The sequence below is a fragment of the Colobus angolensis genome, unplaced genomic scaffold (assembly GCF_000951035.1).
Source record: "Colobus angolensis palliatus isolate OR3802 unplaced genomic scaffold, Cang.pa_1.0 Scaffold59, whole genome shotgun sequence".
NCBI classification, from domain to species: domain Eukaryota; kingdom Metazoa; phylum Chordata; class Mammalia; order Primates; family Cercopithecidae; genus Colobus; species Colobus angolensis.
This window is the reverse complement of record NW_012119487.1, coordinates 881003-901341: the sequence shown is the minus strand read 5'-3', so window position 1 is coordinate 901341 and position 20339 is coordinate 881003. Positions and strand designations below refer to the sequence as shown.

Sequence of the window (20339 nt, the reverse complement as noted above, 5' to 3'; positions counted from 1 at the left end):
GGGGAAAAGGCCTCAAAGACATTTCAGAGACCTTCACAGGACGCCCTTACATCACAAACCCAGAGGCCTAGGAGGGAAAAATGGTTTCATGGGCCAGGCCCAGGGCTCTGCTATCCTGTGCAGCATCAGAACTCTGCTCCCCACATTCTGGCCACTCCAGCTCCAGCTGTGGCTCAGAGGGGCCCAGGTACATACAGCTTGGGCCGTGGCTTTAGAGGTGGCAAGCTGTAAGCCTCGGCAGCTTCCATCTGGTGTTAAGTCTGTGGGTGCACAGTGCGCAAGAGTGAATGAGGCTTGGCACCCTCCATCAGATTTCAGAGAATGTGTGGAAAGTCTGGATGCCCAGGTAGAAGCCTGCCTCACGGGCAGAGCCCCCATAGAAGAACTTCTACTGGACAGTGCCAAGAGGAAATATGGGGTTGGAGCACCCACACAAAATCCCCACTAGAACCCTGCCTAGTGCAGCTGTGAGAAAGGGGCCATGGCCCTCCATACCCTGGAATGGTAGATCCACCAGCAGCTTGCAACCAGCACCTGGAAAAGCCACAGGCACTCAACAACCTGTAAGAGCAGCCTGGAGTTCTGAAACCTTCAAAGCCACAGAGGTGCAAATATCTTCTGGAAATAGGGGTTTTGGAAGCCCGTGCCTTGCACCAGTGTGCCTTGAATGTGGGATATGGAGTCAAAGAAGATTATTTTGGAGCTTTAAGATTTAATTACTGCCCTTCCGCATTTTGAACTTGCGTGAGGCCTGTAGCTCCTTTCTTCTGGCCAATTTCTCCCTTTTGGAAGGGTATGTTTACAATGTCTATAGTCCCATTGTATCTTGGGAGTAAATAACTTGTTTTTTTATTTTACAGGTTCTATAGATGGTAAGGAACTCAGCTCAGCTCTAGATGAGACTTTGAACTTGGGACTTGGGACTTTTGAGTTAATGCTGGAATGAGCTAAGACTTTGCAGGGGGAAAGGCTTTGGGGGACTATTGGGAAGGCATAATTATACTCTGCAATGTGAGAAGAACATGGGGTTTGGGTGGGGCCAGGGGTGGGATAATATGGTTTGAGTATTTGCTCCCACCCAAATCTCATGTTGAAGTGTAATTTCCAGTGTTGGATGTGGAGCCTGGTGGGAGGTATTTGGATCGCGGAGGTGGATCCCTCATGAATGGTTTGGGTTATTCCCTTGGTGATAAGTGAGCTTTTGCTCTGAGTTCACATGAGATATGGTTGTTTAAAAGTGTGTGGCACCCCCCGACACACACCACATTCTCTCTTGCTTGTTCTTGCTTTCACTGTGTGACATGCCTTTTCCCCCTTTGCCTTCTGTCATGATTGTGAGCTCCCCGAGGCTTCACTAGAAGCCAAGCAGATTATAGCACCATGCTTCCTGTACAGCTTGCAGAATGATGAACCAATTAATCTATTTTCTTTATGAATTATCCAGTCTCAGGTATTTCTTTACAGCAATTCTAGAATAGCCTAATACATGATTTTGCAAGATAATTCAGAAGATGCTGCTTAACTGTTATGCACAAACAAGGAAAGCAGCTCTGACCAGGGCACTTGGTTATTCAAACCTTGTTGAATAAGCCAGGTTTTCCTACAGAGACCTAGAAATGGATGTCTGCTTGAAAACATTCCTTCCTATCAAGACATGTGAGAGAAACAAAGGAAAGCCTTGCTCTAAAAACGATATGGAGTTTGCATCTGTTTGGAGGCCATAAACTTAAAATTGATTTTAACACTGTGCCTTGTGTACAGTAATTACTGAGAAGGAGGAGAAGGAATAAATCTCATGGTTCCAGCCTCATTATCCTCCCTTTGAGATAGTGGTAATAATTGGCCCTAGACAGGTACCTTTTAAATTTAAAACTTTTTAACGGGCCATTATGACATTTAGCTATGACTATAAAGTCAGAGAAAAACGTGATTTCAGGCTTTCTAGTCAGGTCTAAACTTTTTTCTTTAAAATTATGTCTAATTAAAAATATTCCTGATTGGTAGAAATTTGAATTGTTTCAAGTTTGGAGCTATAAGTAAAACTTCTATAAACAGTTAAGTATGTGTCTTTGAGTTGACTTCTGTTTTTATTTCTCTTAAGTAAAAACAAACAGCAGATTTTCTAGGCTGTATGGTAAGTATGAATATGTTTAACTCTATAGTCTATTTATATGTTTAAACATCCAGAAATGACTATAAAATTTTACATTCCCACCAGCAACATATATGAGCTCCCATTCCTCCATATAACTTGCCAAAACTTGGAATGGTGAGCGTTTAGAAATTTTACCATTCTAGTTGGGTGAGTATTTGCATTTTTTCTAATAACTAATGATCTTGAATATTTTAAAATGTGCTTATTTACTATCTGCATATCTACTTTGGTGAGTTGTCTATTAAAATGTTTTGCTGCTCCTTCCCCTTCCCGGAGGGCCTTCCAGTGCGGTCCTCCTGGGCCTCGCTTCCCCTAGCCCCTGTGGTGGGTCCGAATGAGAGGTTCCGGAGTGCGTTCTGGAGCCCCAGTGTGGGATGGGTCCTGAGGGTAGACAGACGCTGCTGGCCAGCCTGCCCCAACAGAGGTTCTTGGCACCCTCTTTTTTTTTTTTTTTTTTTGAGACGGAGTCTCGCTCTGTCACCCAGGCTGGAGTGCTGTGGCCAGATCTCAGCTCACTGCAAGCTCCGCCTCCCAGGTTCACGCCATTCTCCTGCCTCAGCCTCCCAGGTAGCTGGGACTACAGGCGCCGCCACCTCGCCCGGCTAGTTTTTTTTTTTTTTTTTTTTTTTTGTAGTTTTTAGTAGAGACGGGGTTTCACCGTGTTAGCCAGGGTGGTCTCGATCTCCCGACCTCGTGATCCGCCCGTCTCGGCCTCCCAAAGTGCTGGGATTACAGGCTTGAGCCACCGTGCCCGGCCTTGGCACCCTCTTAAGAGCTTCAGCTGTCCCAATATTCTAATCCCAAGAAAATCAAAAGGCATTCAGGGATTTCTGCTCACCTGGAGAAAGGATGGAAATACTTCAACAAGGCATGGAAGGAAGTTTGACTGCATAAGACAACATGGTTGAGGTCTGAGATTTTACATGGAGTTATTCAAGAGTTGCTTGTGGACTCCTGTGTGAAGATACAAGACACAAATTTAACTTCTGAGGACAAAAAGTTTCCTGAGACCCTTGAACAGCGGCTACTCATAATGGAACTGACGTGGCTCTTAGGTCCTAGCCAGGAGAGGGAGATACCTTCACTGCTAGAGCTGGAGAAAGCAGACCTTCTGGAATCCATGCCACTCTCAGAGGATTTTGTTTGGATGAAGGCTCTGCTATAGCAAGAAGTGGAGGAGCAGCTCAAGAAGAAATGTTTCACTCTGCTCTGGTACTATGATCCCAATTCAGATGCTGACAGTGAAACCATGAAGACAGCAGAGGTGTGGAAACTTGCAGAGGTCCGAGTGGGTAGGGAGCAGCAGTGCCACGATGCCAAGAGCCAGCAAAAGGAGTAGATGGTGCTGCTGGAGAAGAAGAGTGCCACCTACTCCCAGGTGCTTCTCCACTGCCTCACTTTGCTGCAGATGCTTCCTCAGGAACACTGGCTGAAGACTCACTCGGAGTTAGACCACATCAATGCCCAGTACCTGGAAGTCAAGTGCGCTGCTATGATCCTTAAGCTGAGGATGGAGGAGATAAAGATTTTGTCCGACACACTGCTGAGAAAGTGGAATCATTGTCTGATTAGGGACTGTTTGGAAGGAGCCATTCACCTACAGGAGTAGCACATGGAGAAGTCAAGACAGGTCCTGAACTCCTAATTCCTATGAAATACTTGGGGAGGAGTCTGGCAGGCCGGTGAAAAGAGTCCACTCTACTCAAGCAGGCAACTGAGAAGCGGTAGGCCCTCCAGGAGTTCAACAAGGCCTACCGTTGAGCTCTGGCAGGACCAGGAAGCATGGCTTCTGCACAGCTGCTGCCCCCTAATCTTCCTGCTAGTAGGACCACCTTCACCTGGGGACGCCTTTGCTACAAGGCAGTGTGGAAATGTTTGCATTTGCTTGAAAGAGTGCATTTAGGCACCCTCCTAGTTTTTCTTTCTTGTTTGTAATGACTGGGCCTCTTCTGGGAAATCTAGCAAGCAGATTTATATAATTTTTATGCATGGCTGTTTGTCAGTGTCAGCCCTGTATCGTATTTGATTATCCCTGAATAAAGTTATCATATTATATCTTTAAAAATGTTTTGCTTATTTTTAAAATGTTGTTTTGATAATTGAAATTAAGCATTCTTTATGTATTTTGTACAAGTTCAGTATCAGATATAGCTTTTGAAAATATTTTCTTTCAGTCCATGGCCTACCTTTTTATTTTCTAAATGGTGTTTTTTAAAAGGCAAATGTTTTATATTTGGTAAAGTTCAATGTGTCTATTATTTCTATATCTTTTATGTGTGTGTGAGCATGTGTCCAGTCTAAGATATCTTTGTCTAGCTCAAGGTCCCGAAGATTTTTCTTGTATATTCTTCCAGAAATTTTTTGATTTTCACACTTACATTTAGGTCTATGATGCATTTTGAGTTAATTTTTTCTGTATGGTAAAAGTAAGGTTCAATGTTCACTTTTTGATTATGCCATTTGTTGATTAATGAATTCATTCCCCATTGAAATACCTTGGCACCTTTGTCAAAAATCATTGGGAGAGACAGAGGCAAGATAGCTGACCAGATGCAGCTAGTATGAGCCCCTTCCACAGAGTAGGACCAAAATAGCAAGTAGATAATCACAAAACTAACAGAGAACACGAATTCAACAGAGAAGTGATGAGAAACACGGAAAGCAAAGGAGAGGGAGTTGAGGCAGCTTGCTCAGCCAAGATTGCCTGGGAGCTGGGAGAAGCTCCCAGATGCATGGAAATAGTCCGTGAGACCTTCAGGGCTCCAAATTCTTGTCATGAACTTCAATTCTAGGCACTGGAGAGCCCCTCAACCCTCATGAGCATCAAGACTAACAAAGGGAGCTGCGTAGAGATTGTACAGAGGTATCGTTTCAGAAAGGAAACTTAGGCTGAGTCCCACAGGCTTCTGAGCCCTGTGCAACTGTAACATTGTGTCATTCTGAGAGCTCAGCCCCCAGAGGACTTTGTCCTACCCTGGGACCATCACTGCCATAGCTGCCACTAGGCCAAGGAGAACAGGCACTTTCACATACTTTCGAAGACAAATCCCACCACTACTGCAGGCTATTGTGGGGCCAAGATGTGAAGAAACTGTACACGCCACAGCTGTCTGCCCATGCTGCTCGCACTGAGAGTGGCACTGCCCTCCCTGGTAGCAGTCCCACAGCCAGTGCCATTCTGACAGCCCAGTCTCCAAAGCACTATGATCTTCCCTGGGGCCACCAGGCCAAAGAAGAAGAGGGAAAGCTGGGCACTTTAACAAGCCCTGAGGACAAATACCACTGCTACTGCTGTAGGCTGCTAAGATACCAAGGTGCAAGCAAACGGCAGGCTCTATAGCTTACTGCTTAAGCTGCTCCTGCTGAGTGTGGCCTTGTTCTGCCTGAAGGCAGCTTGCAGTGCAGCCACTGCTGCCCAAACCTGACAATTCTGCCAGCAGCCTAGGGACCATCTGCCCCTGCCTATCACAGCCAGTGCCTGAAAGTACTTCCAGGGAACCTGAGGACAAGTTTATCAACTCAGTCCCATCTCCCTACTACTCTAGCATGCCATTTAAGGGCCTGGGGGTCTCTCAGCCCAGTTCACCACCAATGGTACATGAACATCCTCCTGGGGTCTGAAGCTGGGCTGCCCCAACCTGTTGATACCACCACAGCTGGCAGTCACCCACATGAGCCACCTGCAGGTCAGCAGACTGGCCGACCCAACTTATCACAACCACCACCAACACCAGAATGGACCACCTGGGCTCCAGTGGGTTGCTCCACCACTACTTCTGCCATCACCCACATCACACCACTGCCTGGAGACCTAAGAATCCATCCACATACCTTGCCCACAGCTGCCACTACTGGCCTACCTGGACCCACTAATACCAGTGGCAGCATACATCACTCTGGGGCAAGGACAGGTATGCTCAGCCCACTGCTACCACCACCGGGGCCTGAAGACTGGCCCACCAGGCATCTTAGTACCCATAAAAACTTCATCATAGCCTCCATTAACAGCTACATCCTAAGCCACTAAGGAAATCACAAATACCACTGACACTGTTCATAGCTGAAGAAATCATACAGAGACTACCTTACTGCATACACCCAATATCAAAGCCAGAGTGACCTACTCAACTGCAAACAAATATACATCTTCAGGAATAAGTTCTACCCCATGAAATCAAATTCAAAACTTGAAAGAAGTGTCTGTTACACTAGATGTGCAGATATCAATATAAGGATGCAGGAAACATGAACAAACAAGGAAATACAACACCTCCAAAGGAACTCAATAATTTTCCAGCAGCAGATCCCAATTAAAGAAATTCATAAAATTCTAAATAAAAATGCACACTACCGATTTTTAAAGAAGCTCAATGAGACACAAGAGAATTCTGAAAAAAAATTTAGAGGAATCAGAAAAATGATTCAGGTCATAAATTTTAAAAGTTGCCAGAAAGATAACTATTTTAAAAAAGAATCAAACAGAAATTCTGAAACTGAATAATCCATTTACTAAAATGCAAAATACATTTGAAAGCTTCAAAAATAGGTAAGACCAAGCAGAAGGAAAACTCTCAGAACTTGAACACTGGTCTTTTGAAATAATCCAGTCAGAAAAAGATAAAGATAAAATAAAAAAGAATGAACAAAGCGTTTGTGACATTTGAGACAACATAAAGTAATGGAATATTTGAATTACCAGTGTCCCTGAGGGCAAAGAGAGAAAGAAAAGATTAGAAAACCTATTTAACAAAATGCTAGATAAAAACTTCCCAAGTCTAGCAAGAGACATAGATACCCAGATACAGGAAGCTCAAAGATCCCCAAATGAATATAATGCAAAAAGTTCTTCTTGACAGCACATTGTGGGCAAACTGTCTACAGCCAAAGACAAAGAGAGGAGTCTTTAAAATGTAAGAGAAAGGCCTCTACACCTTTTTTTTTTTTTTTTGAGATGGAGTCTTGCACTGTCGCCTGGGCTGGAGTGCAATGGGGTGATCTCAGCTCACTGCAACCTCCACCTCCCAGGCTCACGCAATTCTCCTGCCTCAGCCTCCCAAGTAGCTGGGATTACAGGTGCACACCACCACACCTGGCTAATTTATTGTATTTTTAGTAGAGATGGGATTTCACTGTGTTGGCCAGGCTGATCTCAAACTCCTGACCCTGTGATCCATCTGCCTCGGCCTCCCAAAGTGCTGGCATTATAGGCATGAGTGCCACCACACCCGGCCCACATCTACACCTTTTAAAAAACACCCATCAGACTAATAGTGAATTTCTCAGCAGAAACCTTACAGGACAGGAGATAATGGAATGACATATTCAAAGCACTGAAAGAAAAATATGCCATGACACTATGTCAACAAAATCACCCTTCATAAATGAAAGAAAAATAAACTCTTTCCCACACAAGCAAATGCTAAGGGAATTCATCACCACTAGACTGGTCTACAGGAAATGCTCAGGGGAATCTGAAGCTGAAAGGACATTTGTCATCATGAAAACACATAAAAGTATAAATTCAACAGTAAAGCAAACACACAAATGAGAAAGAGAAATAACTCAAACGGTACCACTACACATAATCACGAAACCACAAAGACAACAGAAAAAAAGGAAAGGAACTAAGAATATACAAAACAACCAGAAAACAATTAACAATATGACAAGAACAAAGCCTTACATATCAGCCATAACTCTGAATGTAAATGATTAAATTCTCCACTTAAAAATATGTAGACTGGCTAAATGGATAAAGAAACATGATCCAATTATATGCTTCCTACAAGAAACATACTTTACCTGCAGAACACATAGACTCAAGTAAAAAGAAGGAAAAGGTATTTCACACAAATGGAAGACAAAAGCAAGCAGGAATAACTATACTTATATCAGATAAAACAGACCTTAAGACAAAAACAGTTAAAAAAAAAATATATGCTTTTATTTCTCTTGGGTAAAAATACCTAGGAGTGGAAAGGTTGACTTATACTATAAATGTATAATTTTTTTTTTTGAGACAGGATCTTGCTCTGTTGCCCAGGCTGAAATGCAGTGGCTCTGTCTCAGCTCACTGCAAACTCTGCCTCTCAGGTTCAAGTGATTCTTCTGCCTCAGCCTACTGAATAGCTGGGATTACAGGTGTGTACCACCATGCCCAGTTAATTTTTGTATTTTTAGTAGAGATGGTGTTTCACCATGTTGGCCAGACTGGTCTCGAACTCCTGACATCAAGTGATCTGCCTGCCTCGGCCTTCCAAAGTTCTGCTATTACAGGCATGAGCCACCACGCCCAGCCATAATTTTTTAAGATACTGAAAAACCATTATTCAAAGTGGTTATTCACTTTATGTTCCCATCAGCAGTGTATGAACATTATATTTGCCATCTTACTGTATTTTTCCTAAAATTTATATTTTATTTAATAATGTTAACTGAAAAAGTCTCTTTCTTAAATATTCTAAAATACTTAAGATTTCTATGTTGACATTTCACTTGCGGATGAAAGGCCTTCAAGATGCAATCACTCTTAGGGAGACTATGGAACATGGTGGTGCATTTTTACTACAATTCAAAAAGTACTGTTTGACTCTGTTCATTTTTGTGTCAAAGCTGAGATGCGAACTTGAATTCTGTTGACAGCCATGTTTAAAGCTGGTCTGAGAGAATGGGACTGGCATGCAAATAAAGGGACAGTTAAAAAGAGACAAATATAGGGGAGATAATAAAAAGTAGAGGCGGCACAGGCTGATAGAATTCAAACCCCTGGCTCCAGAATTTGGTTACATAGAACAATGTATTCTGCTTTTTGTTGTAGAGAGGGTAGTATTAATACATTCCATCTATCCTTGCCCACTGATACACATTCTAGTTGGTGAGACCATAATAACACAGGAAACAGTAAACAAAACAGAATATAACATACTGCTAACTGATACTTTTCTACCTCTACCACATTCCTTCCTAGGCTAGGGCTCCTACCCATGCAACCAGTATCAGGCAATGTGAAAGGGAGAATCAATCCCATATGAGCCAGTAGAGGTAGAAAGAAACTGTATAGGTTTCTATTTTTCTGAAAGCCTTCTGTTTCATGAAAGTTTTGTGGCCTGTACACCTGTTAGACCTCCACCTGATGTCCTATAGCATTACTACCCCCTCCATCTCTTATGTTTCTACAGCATAAAACTTGTTCTTTTCCTTTTCAAGAGCCTGTAGGAATTTCTATGAGGAGTGTGTGTAGATGGATGGTATTTAGGTAACCATACTTCTGCTTGTAAACTATTGGTAAGATTTCATAATTTTATGCCCCTTTGCTTACTTTAAAACTCCTTATTGGGCTTTGCTACCATCAGTGAATTCTCACGTTTTTGGGAGTTTTTGAGTCAAAGGGTGTTATGTTGGACATGTTCACAGGCCATTTTACACATTTGAAAGTTGTTCACAGATAAAACATATGAAAACTTGAAGCCTTTCTCTTGTGAATAAACAAAATGGTTCAAATAAATCTTTCTTCTACTTGAGGCAGCCCACTTATCCATGTAGAAACTTTAAATAATAATTGGTATGGTCAAGAATTTCTTCAAAGCATTGCCATGGTAAATACAAACATAGACTTGGAAACTCTACATGGTTTGAAATCTGATTAACTCCCAAAATACCTCTGTTTATGCTTAGTCTTAACAATAAAAAGACGCTCAAGTTACACTTGACATTTTGGCAACCAAGGACTAATACTTCTCTTTAAGGCTCTTCACTCCAATCAAAGTCAGTCAGAACTCTGCTAATTAAATTATGGAATCCTGACAAGATCTGGATTTTTGCAGTCTAGAAGACCACTCATAGAAGGTAGTCCTTTGACTATTTTTTTCCTTAGGAAAATATTCAGTCAGATGAGTAACTATAAGTGTATCTACAACATATTTGTGAATCCCAGAGTCCATTGGTGTAATTTAATTTAATAAATATTTCACACAAAACCCAAGTAGCTAAAAAACTGACTAACTGAGGCAATGTGATTGATGGAAAACTAGAGGGTAATTTTCAAGGTGATTGAACTTACAGAGTAGATCAACTTCAAGGTAATAATATGGAAACCATATCTAGAAGAGCAACACCTGGGTCTGCTTCTATCCAATCTGACCAAGGCAATCAAGTCAGAGCTTTACCAGATGCTTGCAGAATCTGAATGAATTGGCAGCTACCCAGTGCTTCAGAGAAGGAGAAGGAGACTAGGCCATTTTTTGATAAAAACCCAACAGAGAATTCTATCCCAGTTACATTACATTTCGTGCAAGGGAGACATCTTGTGTTCCATTAAGCCTGGAGGTTTTATTTTTAGTAAGGATGAATGGCAGCTTTTCTCTGCTATCTTAGGTGATCTTTTATAAGGTAAATTTATCCTGAAGAGCCAAACAAAATCTGCACTCAGGCTACAGATGAAGCAATGTACATTTTTACCTTGAAATTAAAACACAGCAATCACTTTGGCTAACGATGGAATTCTTCAGCCTCCTATTTTTAAAGGTTTCAGGCTTGAAAAAATACAAATTCTCTAAAATAGAAACTTTAAAAAGAAAGCTATCAATGAACCAGGTTATGTTAAAAACTCAAATTAGAGCTAATGAGTTTATGATGCTGATTTTTAAATTCAATTTAATAACTCGTTGAGTCTATTGTATGCATGGAGCACAGTACTGAGTAAAAACTATAGGCACTACTTCTTTAAGAGAGTTTTTGTCTAGGAGAAAACAAAGATGTATTAAAGGGCCATTTAGCACGATAAAAACTAGAGAGAGCACAACACGTAACTGTAGGAATATTTCATGGAGCAAATTTCTGGATTTCCCATGCTTGATCAATCAACTTCAGAAGAATGTGGGAAAGCCAGTGACTTCTCTGAGGGCAGTCCGACGCAAGGGTAAGGAGGGGATTCTGGCACCATAGAAGTCACTAATACCATTAAATGAAAGTGAAAAAATAACGTGGATCTCTATTTACAAATTTATTCAAAATTGTCCTGGAAGGGAAAGAGGAAATGCCAGTATATGGATCAAAAAACACACTTAGGGTTGAGGAGTAAAAAGGTCAGAAACATAATCGGGGAGTGATAGGTCCAAGTCTCAAGAAAGGGACCCTGGGGGACAGTTCAATCCAAAGTGTCAAGGAGAAATAAATGGCAATGGAATTTGACCTGAAGTTTTTGGAGCCTTAAGTTTTAAATAAAAAGTAAACCTTGAGGGCAAAGTCCTGCTTGCAGAAATCTTATCTCATGGAGAAGAACTATGCTGGGCCCAGAAAGCTCTAACCAGTCACTGACACACCAGGGAGACTATCTGGCAGGGTGTGACAGTTCAGAGTGGCACTGTATGCCCTGATGGATTTGTATAGTCATGTCCAGTTTACCTGTGTCAGACAAGACTTTGACAGGCCTAACAGAAGGAATTATGCAGGGTTGCCAGTTATCCGAGCTGCTGGAAACACCACTAGGCTAGCCAACTGAAGAAAAATACATGTGCCTGCCAGAAGTAACAAAGTAATGCACTTTCCATGAGCAGCTATCAGTTCTGGATGATTTATTTTTTTTACAGAAAAGACATGTATAGTAGGTACTGTGATCATTAAGACCTGAACTGTTGTGGTTCTTGGATTCAGGATAGGGAGGTGGAGGTGCTAGTGAAGAAATGAAGCATCAAGGCAGAGAATTTGTATTTCCAAAAAAAAAAAAGATATAAATATCAGGGAAATATACAATAACTCACACTTTAAAGTATGGAATGTCAAAGTCTAAGCATTCTGTATTGCACTAACAACCTGGCATAAACACATAGTTTGTAATGAGAAGGAAACAAGGGTTTAGGAAATGCAAATATGCTTTACCTATAATTGACATCTATACTGTGTGCCTTAGAAATGGAAAGACAAGACGTATAAAAATTTTTCACACATATTAATAATCCTTGAGGGTCCTTAACTAAACAATCTTAAACTGGGATCTGTGAGTTCACCTTGGCCCCCTACGTTTCCAGAAATTTCCTTAGGGTCAATTTAACTCTTAGATCCTCGGGCTTCTGATTTTAATTAAAATATATTTTTTGCAATGTATCAAATAAGATCATGAAATTTCTCAGTAGACACATTTTGAATGATACCTATGGTTTTAAAAACAACCTCTTAAGAAACCAGCAAATATCAGGTACAAAGTTGTAAGTATGGAACTTCATACTGTTTTCCTAGACCTTAGCACATTATCTTGCCCAAGGTTAGTACCTTAAAAAAACTTGTTGGACTGATAGAGAATAAATTTTTCTCATTAACAAGCGAATCCTATATAAAAGTTAATACCCTTCATAGTAATCTATGTTATTTCTCTGAGAACTGGAAGTATCATTTAAAATAGGAGTGCCAGATGTCATCATTCAATAAAGTATTCAGCACTCTATCTATCTAAATATTCATGAGCCCAGATGCCTAGGAAATGTCAGATTGCCAATACTTCTGTGAAATTACGTAGCGGAAACTGTTCAATGTATGTTTTTGGGAAAACTAGTTTCAGGCTTGAGTCTCTGATTTTACTCAGTATTTAGCTGAAGGTCCATTGTTTTAACTCACAGTTAATAAGAAACTTAATACACAGTTTCTTATTAACTCTGGAAGGTTTGGGTTAAAATCCCAATTTGTTCCTTTCACATAAAACTGTTTATCTAAATCTAGCAGCAGACAAAGAATGGTATCATGTGGCCCTTTCTTAGCAAGACATCCTTCATAGCCTTCTGATCATCGATAACTATCAAAGGTAAAATCAATCTCCAGATGCCATTCATTTGAATTAATGTCTATATTCTTGCATTAATGGCAAAAGAATAATAAATTATAAGAAGTTATGAGGCTGGGTTTGTCAAATGAGAGGACAACTAATCCTTATTACAAAGGGCTTGATGTAAAGAGACATGAGTGAATAGTCAGTAATCCTATATTCTTAGAGTTCATGATGCAGTCACATAGATTCTTATCAGTGCAGTACCATTTTGAACAATAAACACTCACTATAATTCTAACCAGGGTATATGGGTAAAACATGATTCCACCCATAGGTGACATGCCCCGTGGCTAATTGGACAGAAACTAATATAGAACAGAAGCAAAGTAGAATCTGGAATGAGCATTAAGAGATTGTGAGAACTACGCAAAACAAAGCAGAAATGAACAATTCAGTACTGGCCAAAGATTAGGATTTGATATCCTTAATGTAGGTATCAGATTGTCAAATGCAAACTTATGAGAATGGATTACTGGGTTGTAGTGAAGACAGGAGAATGTAGTTTTTGTGGCCGCACTGCTCAGAAGCTTCTCGTTGCATTTAGAATAAAATCTTAACTCTACCATGGCCTACAGACCTACATGATGTGGCTTTTGCTGGCTTCCCCAACCTTATCTAGTTCTCCTCTCTATCTTTTTCATGAGGCTCCAGCCACAGGGCCTCCTTTTGAACATACAGATCCTCAAAGTCATGCCTTAATTCTGTCTTGTGTAGTACTTCTTTTCCTTTCAAATACTCCCCGTGATCCCCCAACACACACACCCATGTCTTCCTGTACTATGTCTGGCTCCATTGCATCTTTAAAGTCTTAAGTACATCTCCCTTCGGTACTGGAGGCTTCACTTGAACATCCAATTTAAAGTGGCTTTCTAGCATCCCAGTACTCTCTAGCATCTCCTCCAGTTTAACTCAGCTTTATTTTTCTTCATAACACTTATTATGACCCAAAGTAACCTTGTTTAATTATCAGTTTTCTGTTTTTTCCAACTGAAATCAAACCAAGTTGGAGGAAAAAAACCTTTGCCTGACTTTTTCATTGCTTATTTCTGGCACTTGGTGCTTGGCACATGGAAGCTACTCAACAAATATCTGTAGACAAATAGAAATTCAAGTGGATCAAATAAAGCTTTGTTGCAGGTAATTGGATCCTAATGTTGAGCCTAAGAAAATAGGGCATTTAGAATCCAAGCAAGGGCCTATATTCAGGCCACGCAAGGCACATTGCCCAGCTTTAATGTCCACAAGTAACCTTCTGACAAGTTCATCTAACCCAACCACTCTCTGCTTCTCTCATCCCTATTTATCACTCATACCAAGCCTTTCATCTAGCCTCTCCTATAATTCCTCTTGGATATTCTGCAAATGACACATGGAAACATGGACTCTGTCCATGGGAACCAACACACAATTAACCACCCTTCCACTAAAGCTCCATTTGGTCTCCAGTATGTTTGGACTGGCTGTTTGTCAGAGGCCAGGATGTTGGTCACTCTCAGAACAGGAGCTTTGCATCCAATTGTTATAACTTTCTGTGTCCTAATCAGAGGCTCTGTTTTAAGTAGTTAGAGCTACATAGCATTTGGCTTAAACCACAGGAATCGCTGGAAGGAAAATGGTAGCATGAGAGCTCAGTCAATTATTGTTGGAATCAAGATACGTAGGGCCAGTAGGGGCTGGTCTAAGGGATGCTGTGTATGCAGAGCAGCTTAGGAATTGGAGAGGTAGGGTGGTTCTGATGCTTTGGCGACAACCAAGGAAAGAAAAAGAAAAGTGTACAGAATGGCTAGGAGGAATGAGGATCTGATTGAAAAGCACATAAATGCACATGACTTAATGAATGCATTACTCCAATTTATTAACAAATATTTCAGGGTAGGCAAGGCTCGAAGGGAGAGTTAATTTTTTAATTCTCCTCCATCGAAATGTTTTAACAATATACCCAGAAAGTCTTTGGAATTCATGAACTCAGCTGCTGCTTATCAGCAGTTGTCAGAATCATAAAGATTATGCCTCACATTTCCACATATCTTTCAGAGTTAATATTTGCGTGCCACTTGCTGATTCAGCCATGAAGAGGCAATGGAAACAAAGAACAAAATAATGTTGTTGGTCTTTCTTTATGTCTGTCTTTCTTCCCTCCTCCTCCTTTTTTCTTTCTCTTCTTCTTTCTCTCCCCTCACCTCTTCAGGAGAATCTCATTATTAGAACCTTAAGTGTGCAGGTTCAATTATTGTGGCATGTTTACTTTTTTTCCTGAAGCAGAATAGAGAGTGTTAAGTGCTAGATACACAAAGAGATTTTTGTTTTCTGACACCCATGTGGACTTGCTGCATTCTCCTATGAGCTGTGGTAAAGGAAGATGAAAATCATCTGTTTCTTATCCAATACTCATGTCTTCTTGATATGTCTCTTAAAATTACAGTTGTTATAAGGCTCTGTCATCCATTTCCTGTTTGCCAAGACACCTGTCATACGAGCTAGAATCAATAATTGCTAGTCTGTGAGAACACACACAACTTTTCTGGACCATTTTAAAGACAGTGGGGTTTCTTACAGTTGAGAACTAAAAGTGCTGGATCTTTTGACTTATCTTGTCTCATCTTGCCTTTGCCACTCATGTTCCATGATCTATAAAATGATAATAATATTAGCTACTGCATGGGGTTATTATGTGGCTAAGTTAGTTAATGAGTATAAAGCACTTAGGAAATAAACAATTTTAGTAAAAAAAAATCAATACAAGCAGGAATTAAATAAGATGTTGAATGCTGAGTCCTAAAGGAAGTCCCTGCCAGGATTTCCCAAAGGACTTTTTATAGCCACATTTATGAATTAGGAGGCTTTTTTATGTTAGTAAATTGCTTACACATATTTTCACATGGGGCTGTATAACCTATTCTTAGATCTAAACTTATACGTTGATTTTGTAACAAGTATGAACTTTAATTTATAACTCCAGGGTGCAATAAATGGCAATTATATATATTTTTCAAAACCTAATTTACTTGGGATTTTGGAAGATAAACACCCAGATATTTGTAACACTGGTAGAAGATATTCCTGGAGAATAGTGAGAGAGAAAATATCTCACCTCTCTCGTATCATTCAAGAACTGTGAGAGTCTTAGGCAGCTCAGAACATTAAGAGTAACCTTTTAGTCTTTGGTCGACATTGGTCACCATTGATATGTGTGTCGTCCAAGCACACCTGTGCCCTTGAAGGTGGGCAGCCCTGCTACTTCCATATTAGCCTTGGGTTCTAGTGTTTTTGCTGAAGCTAGGAACTTCCACATATCTCAAACTGCCCCCTTACATATACCAGGAAACTAATGTCCTCTAAGTTATTGCCACCTCCCCAGTTCATTGGAAAGGAAGAGGCCGTTGAAAGACAGCAGGCAGGCTACTGTTTTCCCAAGCTCCCTAGACCTGCAGGACTCCCATTTTCTTTCCGAGAGATGCTCCCTAAATCTCTCCCCTATCAGATACTTTCAAATCCTCCCAGAACTCACTTCTATGCCTTTGAAACAATCTATTATAATGTCCCTCGAAGCTCAGCTCCAAAACTCAATCAACGCAATGGCTGTCTTATGAGCATCTGTTGGGTTATGCTTGCTTCCTTGAAATTCTAAAGCCCTCAACCAAGAAAACAAAATAGCTTATCTACCTTGGAATGGGAAGGAAAAACTACCAAGGGTTTCAAAAACCTGGTAAAATTAACTTATGTATTTATTCTGCTCTACTGCCATCAAGGTGATTATCATCTTTTTCTCCTTTCTATTTTCAGTTTATGTGACAAGCCTTGTACTATGTTACATAGGGAATGTTGAAGAAAAAGCCTAAGAAAACAGCTTGAATAAGGTAAGAAGAGTGGCAATTGTTAAGGCATAATGAAGAAAAATGGTCTCCTAAAAACTGGTTATTGTTTGAAGGACAGGACAGTGGCTCTGAAGACCTTCTTTATTCTTGACTTGTGGGGTGGTTATTCACATAGGCTGATGTTGGCAATTTCGTTTTAACAAAGAATTCTTGTTTCTAAGAACCAAAGACTTCATCTGGGATGGCACTGATCACAAGAGAAGGACTACATACAGGAGAAAATGGTAAAACACAAACCAAGACTAGTAAACTTGTACTGGATAGGCCAGGCACCTGCACTTAAGCTTGTTGATCTTGTTCTAGCACTGAGGACAACTGAATAAATCTTTTGCTTATTCTTGTATTAGGTTGATGACACCTGATCTAGTAGAAAGAGAAATAGAGTATAAAGTTGACTGGCTATTTTTGTTTCTATCTTTGCTATTTCTGATTGTACTAATAACTAATAACTAATAACTAAATTGAACCAGAGAAATGAAAATTTTGTATTTGAATATGAAGTTATCTTAACTCCTCCATTTCACAAATTTATTGAGCACTTTCCCAGGTGTTGTGAAGTTTACAAAAATAAAAGACGGGTCTCTGCTCTTAACAATCTAGCAGATATCAAATCTTTTTATGAAGTTCGCCTAATTGGATTTTTTATTCAACATCATTCCTTTGAGGTGAGAGAATAGGCAATGTTATATACTCCTTTTGGAGAGTTGAATAAACTGACACTCAGAAAGACAAACTGATTCACGTAGTATTATATCCAGTTAGAGGAAATGCTGGAAATACACCCAAGATTCAATGCCAGTAGTATTTGCATTACTCCACCCTAATTCTGGAGTCCAGAGATTCCTTCAGAAAGGAACGTAGAATGAATTTGGTCTCTCAGGCATCAGGTGGGAACAATTTGAGTTCTGGGAATCCTTCCTTAAAATTACACAATAAAGGGGTTTACCCAGCCTCATATCTTGTAAGCACGGCACAGCCTGGATCATTGTCTGAGAGAGTGTAATCAATGAGACTCTCAATCACCATAGTAGGGAAGAGTCTCAATCATCATAGTAGGGAGGGAGCACATACTTAATCTAAATATCAACCCTCAATATCTCACATGTGACATTAATCTCTACATGCCTCCATTTCCTGAGAAGTTCTGATGACCTACCTTGTAGGATTGGAAGGAGTGAGTGAGATAGCACATATAAAATGGACAGTCGGCCGGGCGCGGTGGCTCAACCCTGTAATCCCAGCACTTTGGGAGGCCGAGACGGGCGGATCACGAGGTCGGGAGATCGAGACCATCCTGGCTAACACGGTGAAACCCCGTCTCTACTAAAAAATACAAAAAACTAGCCGGGCGAGGTGGCGGGCGTCTGTAGTCCCAGCTACTCGGGAGGCTGAGGCAGAGAATGGCGGGAACCTGGGAGGCGGAGCTTGCAGTGAGCTGAGATCCGGCCACTGCACTCCAGCCCGGGCAACAGAGCGAGACTCTGTCTCAAAAATAAAATAAAATAAAATAAAAAAATAAAATGGACAGTCTTGTACCAGGTACCCTGACCTAGGGGACAGTCTTCAAACATGCCTTCCCCCCACTGCCACCCAAAACACATGCACACACATACACACACACACACACACACACACTTTGAGCATACAATAAACAAACATTTATTGAGCACCTACTATATGAAGGTCTCTTTGCTGGGCAGTAGCAACAGAAATATAAATAACAGCTAATCCCTGCCTCAAGGAGTTAGTCTTCTATTGCACTTAATGGGAGAAGGGACTTTATTTAAAGTCCTCCATTTGAAGGGAATGAAAGAAAGCTGTAAGAGCAGGAATGGGGAATTGTCAAGAGGTGTAGAGAAAATAAGGCCAACTTACTTTCCAGGTTTCAGTCCTTCAGGATGAGTGGTGTGTTTGTGGCAGGGAATAGGATTTTGTCTTACTCTTCTTGGATTTAGCTCAGGGAGCTGCACCTAAAGGGAACTCCTATTTCCTGTGTTGTTTGTTCCCTGACATTTCCAATTTCCATCAGAGGACCTTTGCCAGTTGTATGCTTTGCCTTTATTTTTAAAATTAACTTCCCAAGAAGGTTGTAAGATGCAGTAGACATCTGGTGTGAATGCTGAGGGCTGTCCTTGCCAGCTGGGTGCTCCTGATGTGATGGAATTGAGTGGTCTTGTTCTCTTTGCTTTGAGATACAGTGAGGCCCAGGGCCCAGATAAGGGATTCATCTATCCGGGTCCTCTTCCCCTTCTCTAAATACATGAGCATTCATATTTTGTTTGCCATTTTGACTTCGAATAAAGCTAACCAGGCTTATGGTAGAAGAAAAAGACTGCGACTCATTAGGGGTATTCTCTCATTTTCCTCCAGAGGGTTCAGGCAGGAAGTGCTAACAGGCCTCAAAAGGACAGGGGAGAAGAGACAGAGAGAGAGAAGATCAACAGCTACCAGCTATTGCTCATTTCTAAAGAAGAGGCATTTTTACTTAAGAAATTAAAAAAAAAAAATGCTCCAAAGTAAATGTGAACACATATACTTGAGCAACCAAAAGCATTTTCTCAGACCATGTGTCTCCTGAGGAAAATTTGAAGTTTTTGCTTCTGGCCAGTTTGGAACCTATCCCCGTGCCCACCTTCCCTTGCCAAAGCTTTGATCCTAAAGAAACACTTCAGTATTTCAAACTCAAACCCACAATAGTAGACCTTGTGGTAGATGTGTTTCACATTTGTGATATGCCTAATTCACAGCAACGCTCTCAAACCACATTCAGTATGAGGTACACACCATGTGTCCATTCCCATTTTCCCCACCCTCAGCCCTAGTCCCCACCATCACAAAATGTTTGTTTTTCGTTAAACTTCCTACCTATTCATCATGTTTCAAGAGCTCCTAAAATTTCAGGTCTCCTCCAAAGCACTTCCTACTTCAACTGGAACTGAGATGGAATTTTCTCCAGCTTTGGACTTCCAAGATAAAACGCACACCTTCAGCCACAGCAAAAGTGACAAAAACTACAATAATTTGGATGGAAGTATTACCTTCTCTAGGACTCAAAGCATTTTAAAAAATCATTATATTTTGTTGGTGTATTCTACAAGATAAAAAAATATTGTGTTCTCATTGGCAAAGAGCAAAACTGAAATAGGCATTCAGTGGCATAGCTAAGATTGCTCAGCACCATCTGGCAGGCAGGGCAAGCCGAGAACGTGCTGACTCTCAAAAATAATGATCTATGTGTTGCAGGCCCAAAGCTTTCCTAGGCTCTACAGTATCTTAGTAGTATTGCACTTTATGACCATGGATTTTTCTTAGTTCTTTTTCTCAGATGGATGTTAAAATTATTTAAAAATGTTCCCTCCTTCCAAACATATACTCATTTCTCTCCCTCCAAACACATATATATTTCCCCCACCACACTGCAAGGACTGTTCCTGAAATTCTGAACGTGGGGGTTAGAGAAGAGGGAGATCTCCTGCTTTCTCCTCCTCTGTCC

The 20339-nt window shown here is 40.8% G+C and overlaps 1 pseudogene; it reads left to right on the top strand.

Moving 5' to 3' along the window:
• Positions 1 to 2489: 2489 nt before the first annotated feature.
• On the top strand, positions 2490 to 3916 carry LOC105526444 (annotated as a pseudogene).
• Positions 3917 to 20339: the final 16423 nt, after the last annotated feature.